We start from the raw sequence: 13494 nt of genomic DNA on the forward strand, positions 1-13494 counted from the left end.
CATAATATGGTGAATATTTGATGACAAAATGAAGGTGCCTGCTCTCTCTTTGGCTTCTCAGGAAGCATATTAGAAAATTTTACAGGTAAGAACAATGAATTAGCAGTGAAGGAAAATGGAGTCAGAGGCAACAGCAGAGAGCTTTGCAGAGTCTCCTGCCTCCTCCAGATGCAAAGTAACAGTTGCTGTGACCTCAAGCTTCACCCGCATGGAGCTAGAATTCCTGAAGCGATCACTCCATTTTCAATCTTGTATGTTAGTGCCTTTGTCCCAGGAATTGTAGCAGCATTACCTTCGAATCAAATGAAGAATGGTTTATCTGTATAGACTTAGAACAAGATAAGGAAAGACCAATAACTAACTATCCGGTGATGCAAGTTCAATTTAGTTTTAAGTGGTAATATTAGATGCTTTATAATGTGCCATCCCATGTATGCAAATATGACCCTCCACTTAGGGACCTTTGCTTTGATCTCATTTTGAGTAGTGGTGAAGGGATGCTTAGAGTCACATCCAGTTCAGTTAATTGCAATTTTGATCAAAAGCATATATTTTCTATGTTAGTAAGAGTTAAAAAGCACCACGCTGCCATTTAACTGAGCTCTTTTCTTATATAGAAACAACACTAATACTTACCACTGAATGAATGCCTGCTATGTGCCAAGAACTTTGCATACATTTAGAGTTGCCAGATAAAATACAGAAGGCCTGTTAAATTTGAATTTCAGATAAACAATGAATAATTTTTTAGTATAAGTATGTATTTTTATCCTGGATACAGGGTAGAGGGCTAAATAAGGTTTCTAATCACTGTCAAAAGAAAAAAAAATTTTTTGAAATGCCCCTCTGGGCCCAGACCTCATAATCTGGGAGAAAAGCTTAAAAAACAAATCAATGTGTAAATCTGTAACGTTTGTAGAAAGAGGTGTACATACTCATACTAAAAATTATTTGCTGTTTATCTGAAATTCAAATTTAACTGGGCATTCTCTGTTTTTATTTGCTAAATCTGGCAACCCTACATACATTATCTCTGAGCATCGTGATTCTCTGCAAGATTCTCTGATAGGTCACCTTTTTCCAGATGAAGAAACAGCTTCAGAGCCTCCCCAACATCTATATGCTCCTTCTTCCTTCTAATAGAACCACAACTGTGTTCTAGTATCCACATTTCCAGGGCGGTGGGTGCTTATTACTCTTAGTCAATCAATGTGTGGCCCAATTAGACTAAAGGAAAGAACTTAACAACCTATGGTTTGAGAGAGAGGTTTTCCCTGTCTATCCTGCTGGATGAACAAGGAAGCAAGTATCCCAGGTGCCACTGGCAGCCATTTTCTAGCTAGGAGGAAAAACCAGCCTTAGGTCAAAGCCTATACACTAAGTAAGGCAGAGTTGAAAAATAGAAAGAAAGAAAAAAACGGGTTCTTGATGACACCACTGACTTGTTTAATGAAACAAATTCTGCCTTTTCCTTGCATTTAAGACAATTTGGGTTTGAGTTCCTATTAGATGCCTCAGAAGCTTCCTGCTGCAGAGACCATGTGTGCTACTTATTATGGGTCTCAATAATAAATAAACAAGTGGTCATCAAGATGCAAGACATTTTTATCCTGGGTATATGCGGAACAAGTCTAGAAGACTAAATAAGCCTTCTAATCATTGTCAAAAAGCATTTATGAAATGCCCATCTGGGCCTAGATCTCATAATGCAATCAAGATCTAGGAGAAAAACTTAAGAATCAAATCAATGTGTAAATTTGTAGTGTGTGTAGGAAGAGGTCAGCATTAGTTGTTCGCTGGCCCTGCTCAGAGCTTAAATCAGAATGTCAGACCTTACATGCTTTTGTTTAAAGTTCATACCATTTGGGAAAATGTCATTTTAGTAATGCAAGTCCAGTAGCTCATTTTAAACTATTAAAACCTCTATTCCTGTCCTCCATGCACTAAGTTTAACCACAAACAGGGTAGAAAGAAGAGAAATGTCAGCCTCAAAAGACCCAAGAGGGAAAAACCACACCAGAATAGAATGCCATATGAAAGTGAATGGTTGGCAAGGCAGTGTAACTTTAATGGCTAAAACCATAGACTTAGGAGCCAGATTGCCTGTGATCAAATGCCAGCTCTAGTGATGCCCTTGGGCAAATTGCTCAAGTTCTCCGTGCCTCAGTTTCCTCCCCTGTAAAATGGGGATGATGACAGTGATAATAGTACTCACCTCACAGATCTATGTGAATGACTATTTGTGAAATGCTTCACAGAGTACCTGGCCCATAGTAAGGACTTTATAAAGATTACCTATTGTTGAGCAGGCTCAATTCTGCAGGGTATAAACTAGAAGCAGTTTCTTTTTCTTCAGTCATTACTCTGAACCATGTTTTTACAGCAAATTTGTCTTTTGTGTCCCTTCACATCTTGGACAGTTTTTCTGACTCTTAGGTCTTTGTCAGCTATTAAAAATCAATCTAGTTGGGCTTCCCTGGTGGCGCAGTGGTTAAGAATCTGCCTGCCAATGCAGGCGACATGGGTTCGAGCCCTGGTCTGGGACCCGCGCACCTAGAGCCCGTGTTCCGCAACAAGAGAAGTCACCCAATGAGAAGTCTGTGCACCACACTGAAGAGAAGCCCCCGCTCGCCGCAACTAGAGAAAGCCCGCACGCAGCAACGATGACCCAACACAGCCAAAAATAAATAAATAAATTTATTTGTTAAAAAAATCAATCTAGTCTAAACCTGAATGTTGTGTTTGATTTAAATCCTGTCCCCCTCCCCCTTTCTCCATCACCATCATCACCTGCCAGGCCTGTGGCTCAAGACACTGAAGTGGCCAGGGGGTGTGGTCAGCCCATTTTTATGTCTACTCCAGTTCCTTGGAGGGTGTGGTCAGTTCCCTCACCAACCCTAACTCCCCACAACCAAAACTGGGGTTTGTAGGAGGTAGAGGGGAGAAGGAACCATCAGTTTTTCTCTTAGCAACCCATGAACATCGTCGCCGGCTTTCCTCACTCTCTTCCCATCCCCCATCTTGGTTGTAGCTGACCTCTGTTTAGAGGGCGTCTGAATGACAGGTATAAATACCCCTTCCAACCTCTAGCTGTCACTTCCCCTATAGAAGCCCTCCTAGGTAGAGGCAACAAGAAAAAAAAATCTCTCTCAAAATACTGTTATGCATGTGTCAATACTACACAGAAAACAAGCCAAAATTTCCCAGAGTCAACTCAAAAGCTAGAGCTCCAATAACTCAAAGAACCACTCCAGCATCCTGAAAGAATGTTGCCATGTTTACTGCCTGAGTCTGAATAATGGTTTCAGTGGTTTGAACAGTGTGTGCTCTTGGGCGGGTTACCCTCTCTGTGTGTCAGTCTCATCTGTAGGAGAGTAATAATAACGGGTTGTTTATGAAGATTAACATAGGGTTAGATGAATTTATACATGTAAAGTGTTTAAAGCAGTGCTGACACAAAGAAACTGATCAACTGGGACTTCCCTGGTGGTCCAGTGGTAAAGAATCTACCTTACAATGCAGGGGACGCAGGTTCGATCCCTGGTCAGGGAATTAAGATCCCACATGCCACGGGGCAAGTAAGCCCCTGCGCCACAGCTACTGAGCTCATGAGCCTCAACTAGAGAGCCTGCGTGCCACCAACTGCAGAGCCCATGTGCTGTGGAACCCAAGCGCCACAGCTAGAGAAGAGACAACCCGCACGCCACAACTAGAGAGAAGCCTGTGCTTCGCTACAAAAGATCTCGCGTACCTCAACGAAGATGCCACGTGCAGCAACTAAGACCTGATACAGCCAAAACTAAATAAAGTAAATAAATAAATCTTTTAAATAAATAAATACTAGCCGCTGTTATTATACGCCAGGCATTGTGCATACATCGTCTCTTTCAACCCTCACATCAACCCTATGAGGGATGTCTTAATTTGGGTTTCCCCAAAAGCAGACGCTGACACAAGGATTTAAGTGTTCATAGTTTTGAGAGTTAATCCCAAGAAACACCAGAAGATGCGTGGGCAAGTGAGACAAGGAAGAGAAGGAAGCCAATAATAGGTGTGTTATCAAGCCAGTTACTTCTGTAGGCGACTGGTGCTCAGAGGATTTGCTGGGGAGCTCTGGGAGATGATGGAGAAACTTCTCCTCTCCCAGAGATGAGAAGCTGGGGTGTTTCTCCACCATACTGAAAGCTCTTCCGGGCATTAACCCTCCAGCATTTTCAATTCTCCCAACATGCAGACCAAGTGTGCTCCCAGAGAGTCCCAGGTGATCACAATAAGTGGCCCTGGGCAGGTGGAGGTGAGTGCCAAGGAGACACTGCTGGGGCAACAAGAGTATGTCCCTCAGCTAAGAATATTATTATGCCTATTTTACAGAACATGTATTTTACAGAATTGTAGCCATCTTAGGAAATGTTCTCCAGCCACAGGCTAGCAGCATAAATAGCAGTGAATATTATGGACTCCACAATTGATGAGGGATTTTCTTGGAGAAATTTAAATCTTCTAGGAAGAAGCCTGAAACTTGGCTATTTTGAGGCTCCTCTCAGTTAACAGTTACATCTAGAAGCCTCCTCCAACCCTCCCCCTTTCCCTGCCCCTTTTTCAATCCCTTAGGGTGGTTGTGGATTCCCTGGTCTACCTTAGTCTAGTATGCGCAGGTCATCTGAGATCAGCGGTACCCAGGGAACTGGAGCGTGGCTGTGCTAATAGATGCTGTTACTGATGTAGAAGAGCTTTTTATTTCAAGAAGAATATCTAATGAGATAATGGAGATGTGCTGTCTTTGGCTTTGAAAGAAGTGAGACAGCTAATTTTATAGCTAGCAGCAGGAAAATAACAGTGAGAATTGGGGCACAAAATGGAGAGTAATTCTAGCATCTTTCCACCTGGCCTAAATAACTTCACAGTCCTGAAACCCCTGACCTGATGATTTTAGGGCAGTCCTCCACATCCAGTTCCCCTTCCTCCCCAACACAGTGCACAATAAATTGTGAAAGAGACGTCAAGCCAGTGAAGTACATTAGAAATACTTGTTGTCTCAGATACCTGTTTCTACTGAACATTTGTACTCCTACATAATTTTAAAATATCAATAAATTAATTTCTTATGTATTAATGTCTTAATCCAGATGAAACCATATTTCCCTAGCTAAACAGCAGTCTATTGATCTTTCTTTAGAAATAATATTAATCAACATTTATTGAGTGCTTACTGTGTGCCAGGCATTGTGCTGAACATTTTGCATGGCTTATCTCATTTAATCCTTTCTATACCCCTCTGAAGTCATGTAGTGGTTTTAAGATATCCCCAAAACATTTACCCCTCCCGTCAGCAGCCAGTAAGGAACTGCCAACAGCCATGTGAGTGCACCATCTTGGAAGCAGATCCTCTAGCCCCAGTCAAGCTTTCAGGTGAGTGCAGCCCTGGCTGACATCCTGACTGCTACCTCATGAGAGATCCTGAGCCAGAACCACTCAGCTAAGCCACTCCTGAGTTCCCAACCCACAGAAACTATGAGATAACGAATGTTTATTGTTGTAAGCCCCTAAGTTTGGGGGTGATTTGTTGTACAGCAGTGGGTAATTATTTCAAGTGGATGCTCTCTCCATTTTACACACAAGGTTTTAGTAACCTGCCCAAGTTTACCCAGGCAGTAGGCGGTGGAAGCAGGATACAGACCCAGCCAATTGCCTCCAGAAGCCTAATCCTTAACCACTAAGCTATACTGTCTCAGCAATAGAAACCATTTATGTAACGGTGCTATGTGCCAGGAACTTTCCTTACACTGTCTCATTTACTGCCACAACAGCTCTGCAAGGAAGACTTTTTTCCACCTCCCAGAGGCATCAAAGTAAAGTGACTATCTTCTTTTAGGAATCGAATGATAGTGATGTGCATGAAGGCATAGGAGTGGGGCAGCACTGTTGTCCATTGCTTACTTGATTCGCTCAAGTGTGAGGTGACTTGATAAGCACCTTACTAATATCCTACCCTCAGAGGGCTTTGAAAGTTTAAAATGACCCCAAATGATGCCCTTCCCTTGAATATATGCAGAGAGACTAAGATGTAATACATAATAACTATTATCTCAAGATTTTAATTAAAAGTGGAAAAATTAAAAACACACACCTCATTTAATTTGTAAAGGAAACAAATGAGTTCGTAGAGTCTAAGTACTAAAAAGGAATAAAGTGGCTGTGCCATTCATTTTCTAGGTTTAATATCACACCTGATTCAATGCAGCTTTACACACCTTTTTATAAGGCACCCTGGAATTCTGGACTAGTTAGATAAAAACACACACAGTGGAAAACATATTGATCTTGCTTCTTCTCGAATCCATAAAACAATTCTTGCTCTTTTAAAACTGTTCTGATATAATGAGTCATTAGCATAACATTGGTCTTGTGTGTACACTCCTATTTTGTATCTATACAACATAAAATAAAGCAGAGATTAGCACCATTATATAGTTACTGTCAATGGAAAAGTGGAAAAAATCTAGTAGGCCTCAGTTTTTGTCACCTATACTGATCAATGTATCATATTAATGGCTTTGCATTGAAAATAAAGATTATGTCTTATTCGTTTTTGTTTTCCCAATGCCTAGCATAGGACCTGATGCTCAGTAAGTGTTTGCTAAATGAATCAATCAATTAATAAACTGATCAATAGTTCCCACATCATTTTGTGCTGTGTTGATACACAATAGTGGAAAATTAAGGATTCAGACAATTACCTGAAGAATATGCATTTTTTAAAAGAAGAAGAGGAAAAGCAAGAAGAAGAAGAAGACGGGCCTTCCCTGGTGGCGCACTGGTTAAGAATCCGCCTGCCAATGCAGGGGACACGGGTTCGAACCCTGTGCCGCGAAGATCCCACATGCTGCGGAGCAACTAAGCCCGTGCGCCACAACTACTGAGCCGGCGCTCTAGAGCCCGTGAGCCACAACTACTGAGCCCACGTGCCACAACTACTGAGCCTGCACACCTAGAGCCTGTGCTCCGCAACAAGAGAAGCCACCGCAATGAGAAGCCCACGCACCACAACGAAGAGCAGCGCCAGCTCGCCGCAACTAGAGAAAGCCCACGTGCAGCAACGAAGACCAAACACAGCCAAAAATAAATAAATTAATTAATTTTCAAAGAAAAGGAGAAGGAGGAGAAGAAGGAGAAGAAGAAAAAGATGAACACAAACAGCTAGGTAAATTGAGGCTATACCATTTGGAGGAGGCAGGTTGGAATAAAAAAAAGGTATGGGAGCTATGGAGTGAACCTGATCTACCTCTACAATTCCCTGGCGTCTTGGTTTCATTTCTCCAAAAGAAATTCTTGACCAGCTTTACGGATAAAAATTCAACATGGCTTCCAATACACTTAACGAAATGAAAAGGTACAATGCTTATTTTATTTATTAGTCAGCCTTTTTACTATCAAGGGACACAACTACTCGGTTCCACATGTATAAGTTTTTATTACATTCTCAAGCAAAGGCAAAGATATGATCTGAATCACATTAAATAATATGCATCACAGAGCACAATCTTTCCAGAGTTTGTTTCTCCAGCAATTTCTTCACTAAATTCTCATAGATTTCATTTTCAATACGATGAAAAAAGATCAAGTCCACCTGATCTTTTGTCATATATTTGTCAAATATAATTTTTACAAGATAGATTGAAATAAGAGGAAAACTGTCCACACTTTTAAACAGAACTCAAAATATACTACTTTGTCTACTGACAACTGTAAGTTACTTTGAAATGTATAAAAAAACCAAGACGGATTGATGGATGGATGTAGGGATGGATGAATGGATAGATATGTAGTACATGTGGATATAAACAAATACAGTAAAATGTTAATTGTAGAATCTGGGTGGTGGGTATGTGGATATTCACTGTGCAATTCTTTCAACTTTTAGTATTTTGAAAACTGATTGAAATGTTAGGGGAAAATGTTACTTTGGTGGAAATATATATTTTGCTTTATGATTTCAAGTTCAGGATTTTATACAGAGTCATGACCAAATCACTGTTAGCCTCAGTATTCCAACTTAACTTAAGACCAGGTATACACACACACACACACGCGCACGCGTGCGCGCGCACGCATGACATATATCATTAACTTGCATTGCCATGATAATCCCAAAATAGAACCACTTATTATTCCACATGTCTGTAAGATTTTCCACTGAATCCACCCACCACCTACACCACAGAACCTTCCAAAAATTGACTTAAAGCTGCCCCAGGCAATATATATATTTTTCCTCATTTATTTTATTTCTTGTATTTAAGGCTGTGCCTACCTGTGTGTTATTCTCTTCTCCAAACCAGATAGAGATAAGAGTTATAGAGAGGAATATACCTAGTGGAACACACACCTATCCGGGAAAGATGCTTAGTGGGTACCTTCAGTGTACTGAAAGGATAATCTTCCACACATAAATTATTTTCAGGAATGTTAGCTTCTGTGCTTCCCTGGTGGCGCAGTGGTTGAGAGTCCGCCTGCCGATGCAGGGAACGTGGGTTCGTGCCCCGGTCCGGGAGGATCCCACATGCCGCGGAGCGGCTGGGCCCGTGAGCCATGGCCGCTGAGCCTGCGCATCCGGAGCCTGTGCTCCGCAACGGCAGAGGCCACAGCAGTGAGAGGCCCACGTAACGCAAAAAAAAAAAAAAAAAAAAAAAAAAAGAATGTTAGCTTCTGAGATATTATTGCTACCAAGTTTAAAGGGGACAGTTGGAAAAATGATGATAAAGACAAATAGAAAAAATTTTTAAACTTGCAAAATTGAGGTATAGGGAAGGATCAAAAATAATCCCTATGGCAAACTGTATTTTCCAAAGATGGCCACAACAATATCTTTCATTCCACATGTCCTTCTTACAATGTGATTTTGACACTGTTCCCATCAAGAGGTGGGGGTCTATGTCCCCTCCCCTTGAATTTAGGCTGCCTTTTGACTATGGTGAAAGGGGCATTGTGTGATTTCCAATGCTAGGTTATAAAAGGCAATATAGCTTCTACTTGTTTTTTGGGGGCGCTCATTGTTTTTACTCAGCCATTCTGTTGTGAGGAAGCCCAAGCCACCCTATAGAGAGGTCACTCTGGAGAAGAACTAACAGCCAGTCCCAACTTAAACATGTATGTGAGTGAGTCACTTTTGGGAGTGTATCCTCCAGTCCTAGGAGAGCCATCCCAGCTGATGCTACCTGGAATAGAGACCACCAGTCCGCCCTAAGCCCTGCTCAATTTGAGATTCAGGATCAAAGCAAATAATTGGAATCCACTGCATTTGGGGGTAGTTTGTTATGCAGCAGTAGATGGCTGATCCAGTGCTCAAGACAAAAGCCACGTGCACGTACACACACTGACTTCAAAAACAAGAGAACAACTATATTACTGTACTAGCAAGAGATAGAGATTTTGCAACCAACTGACATCCGTCAGTAATCCAACTCTTTCACTTAAACCAATTTTGTTGGTTTCTCACATATGAAATCTTTTTTTTCATGAAAATTGCCAGAAGATGGCCCGGTTGACTTGAGTTCATCCATCCAACAAAGATTAATGAGAGCCTATAACATAGAAAACGCTATACTTATCACAGTGGGGATATACAAATGGAGCAACCAATCATCATAAGCTATATTTTCCTTATTGTTCTCTTCCAAACTAATAAACATGGACATAATCAAAAAATAATCATGAGAAAAGAAAGAAAAAAATCTCTTACTTTATTGATTCATAAATAAGGCAATCAACTCCTGGAAACGTTGCATAGACTAACCAAATAAAAACAAAACCTAGGGACTTCCCTGGTGGCTTGGTGTTTAAGAATCTGCCTGCCAATGCAGGGGACACAGGTTTGATCCCTGGTCCGGGAAGATCCCACATGCCACGGAGCAACTAAGCCCGTGCGCCACAACTACTGAGGCCGCATGCCACAACTACTGAAGCCTGGCACCTAGAGCCAGTGCTTCACAACAAGAGAAGCCACCGCAAGGAGAAGCCCGCGCACCACATGGAAAAGTAGCCCCCACTTGCCGCAACTAGAGAAAGCCCACATGCGGCAACAAAGACCCAACACAGCTAAAAATAAATAAATAAATAATTTAAGAAAAATACCAAAACCTAAATTTATTTTCTCACTAATCAATTTCACTAGTGTAAAAGATATAACTTCAAGACTTTGTGGATAGGCGACTTCAATGCATTTTATTGTCTATTCACTGGCTTCCAAGCAAAAGAGTATCTAACTAGAGAATTCCCTGATGGTCCAGTGGCTAGGACTCCACACTTTCACTGCCGAGGGCCCAGGTTTGATCCCTGGTCAGGGAACTAAGATCCCACAGGCATGGCACGGCCAAAAAACAATTTTTTTTTTAAAGAAAAGAGTATCTAAACATACCAATTAAATGGTTGCAATATCTCTGCCTCCTTGGGAAGCTTTATAATGAATATATTAACACGAGGCAAGTTCAAGGAATAGTGTTCATTTTAGGGACCCCAATCTCGCTTTCTGCTCCTTTTTCCAGCCTTCATATTGTCTCAAATTCAGTACACCCAGTGCTCTCCTACCTTCTCCCTTTCAAAAGTAGCTCTAAAATAACACCTGATAAATTCATTGAAACCAGCCTATAAATAGCTGTTAATGTGTTATGTGTAATCTTTCCTGGCAGTTTACATTTTAACAGTGAAGTAATCAATCAATCAACCAATAACATAGACGCAAAGCCTCTCATTATAAAATTCCAAGATTTAGTGAGACTACCAGCATTGTTCACAATAGTCAAAAAGTGGGAACAACCGAAATGTCCATTAAATGATGAACGGATAAACAAAACGTGATACATCCATAGACTGGAATAGTATTTGGCAATAAAAAGGAATGAAGTACTGTTACATGCTACAACGTTGGATGAACCTTGAAGGCATAATGCTCAGTGAAAGAAACCAGACACAAAAGGTCACATAAAGTTGGCCTTGCCTTTATGATAAGGAAGTTTTTCCTTAAAAAGAATCTGATTCCCTGGCTTGGAGGAAATTCCTCTTGTTCTTTTCTCAGTGGAAAGGGTAAATAAATGGTCAGATTCTTAGAACAACTTTTCAGGTGCCAAATCCTTTGTTTATTGATGACCTTCAGCCTTTTGCCTGTTCACTTTTGCAACTTTTCCTCATCTGTCCCATTTTTCAAGTCAAATTCTTTTCACAACTATCCAAATGACGTTCATCTACTTCTTAGAATTACTTTCCTTTTGGGTGGGGGGGCATGACGCTTGCTTGGCTTGTGGGATCTTAGTTCTCTGACCAGGGATTGAACCTGGGCCACAGCAGTGAAAGCGCTGAGTACTAACCACTGGACCGCCACGGAACACCCCTTAGAATTACTTTTAAAAGTGGGAAGCCAAAATGAAACAATGTTTTTCTCCATTAGGTCCAAGCAGGAAAACAGAACCCACTCTAGATATATCAAACAGAAAGAACTTACTGGAAGGAATTACTAACAAAAGAGATGGAAGGACCGAAGAAGTGAAAGGGAGGGAAATGAGGTTATCCAGAGAGAACTGGTTCGGGAAGCCTTACCACGCGTGGGACTGGAAAGCGGAAGGGCAAATGAGGTTCCCCTGAACCCAGAAGGGCTGTGCTGCCAGGTTGCTGGAGTTCTAAACACTGTGCTCCTAAGCATCTCTATGTATTCTTTTTTTTTTTTTTTTTTGCGTTATGCGGGCCTCTCACTGTTGTGGCCTCTCCCATCGCAGAGCACAGGCTCCGGACGCGCAGGCTCAGCGGCCATGGCTCACGGGCCCAGCTGCTCCACGGCACGTGGGATCCTCCCGGACCGGGGCACGAACCCCTGTCCCCTCCATCGGCAGGCGGACCCTCAACCACTGCGCCACGAGGGAAGCCCATCTGTGTGTATTCTAATTGATGTTGCTGGAACCCCATGGTGACCTCAACAAAGGGATTTTTTTATAACATGGGGAAACTATGACATAATGTTCAGTGAAAAAGAGCAAAACTTACATGATGATAATAACTGCCAATTTTTGAGCAATTACTATGTGCAGGCCTTTTATATACATTAATTATCTCACTTAACAAGATAATTCTCATGGAAACTCTGGGGTAGGTATTATTAGCTCCACTTTTACAGGTGAGAGAGTAGAGACTTTAAGAAAGGTTAAATTCCCATCAACATGTGAGTTCATGAAGGAAAGGCTGTATCTCTCTTTTTTTACTCTCATATTTCCAGTGCTACATAACAGTTATTTTGTGAATGAATGAAAGTTTCACCACTAATAAGTGACAGGGAGAGAATTCAAATCAGATCTTTCTGTCTTCAGAGTTCATGTTCTTAATCACAACACACTGATGCCTCTTTAAGTCTAGCATGAGTTCAACTATGGGGGAAAAAATTTATATATATATATATATATATATATATGTCAGAGAAGATTAGGGGAAATATATGCTAAACTGTTAACAATGATTACTCTGGTCAGTGGACTCGTAGGTGATTTTCCCCTGCCGTTCTACTCTTTTTGTACTACGCATATTTTTTTTTACAGTAAACGTAAATTGCTTTTATAGTCAGGATAAATAAATAATTGAATCTGCTTCTTTTCTTAAAAATAAGTGTTGAAGAGAGGCAGGCTTTCCTTTTTCTTGATTGCCATGGCATGTCTGCTGGAGGTTGCCACGGTAGATGGATAGAATGACCATGGTAGAATGGAAAGGCCTTGGTCTCAGCCCAGCTTCTGTGCTCAGCCACAGGTACAGGAACCCGTCGGCCCATGGATTGCACTCTGTTGCTCCTTCTGCTGAATGAATCAGTGCAGATGAGAATAGCACTTTAAGCAGGCGTGCTTTTTGATTTTACACTATAAATTCTTAGTTATCATCCATTTCTAGTTTGAGTATCACAATAGACACGTTGGTGCACCATGCTGAGCTCCCTTCAGTGAAGGGCTTGTTGCCCCAGCAGCTGGGAGTGCTGTTGGCAGGCAGCCTTGAGGTATTGGCCATTTAAGGAGGTGCCTCAGCTGCGGAAAGCCACCTGGTCCAGGTGGCCAGCATCCAATGACTGATGGGTGCAAGGTTATATAGGGCTGGCCAACTTGGCCCAACACAGAACAAAGCTCCAGAACTTCCCGAGGCTGTGGTTGGGCCTGTATGACACATAGACTTTTCCCTCTGCCCAGCTCTGCTTCCTGCCCCTCCCTTTCACGGGAGTGGACACCAAGAACACTTCCTAATAAGCCTCCTGTGTCTATCTCAGAGTCTGCTTCCAAGGGAACCCAACCTGTGACAAGTCTCAATTCTTATTTTTTCACTAAAAATTCATCTCTTACTCAATAGAGAAAGTGGAACACTATAGGAGGAAAGGAGGAATGGAAAGGCATTTTATAATTTAGAAGATATCAGCACAAATAGCTAGCTTTCCCATTAATCCAAAAAGCTCCATTATCACTAGGCAACTCTGGCTAA

This window comes from Tursiops truncatus, chromosome X (assembly GCF_011762595.2).
Source record: "Tursiops truncatus isolate mTurTru1 chromosome X, mTurTru1.mat.Y, whole genome shotgun sequence".
In the NCBI taxonomy this organism is placed as follows: domain Eukaryota; kingdom Metazoa; phylum Chordata; class Mammalia; order Artiodactyla; family Delphinidae; genus Tursiops; species Tursiops truncatus.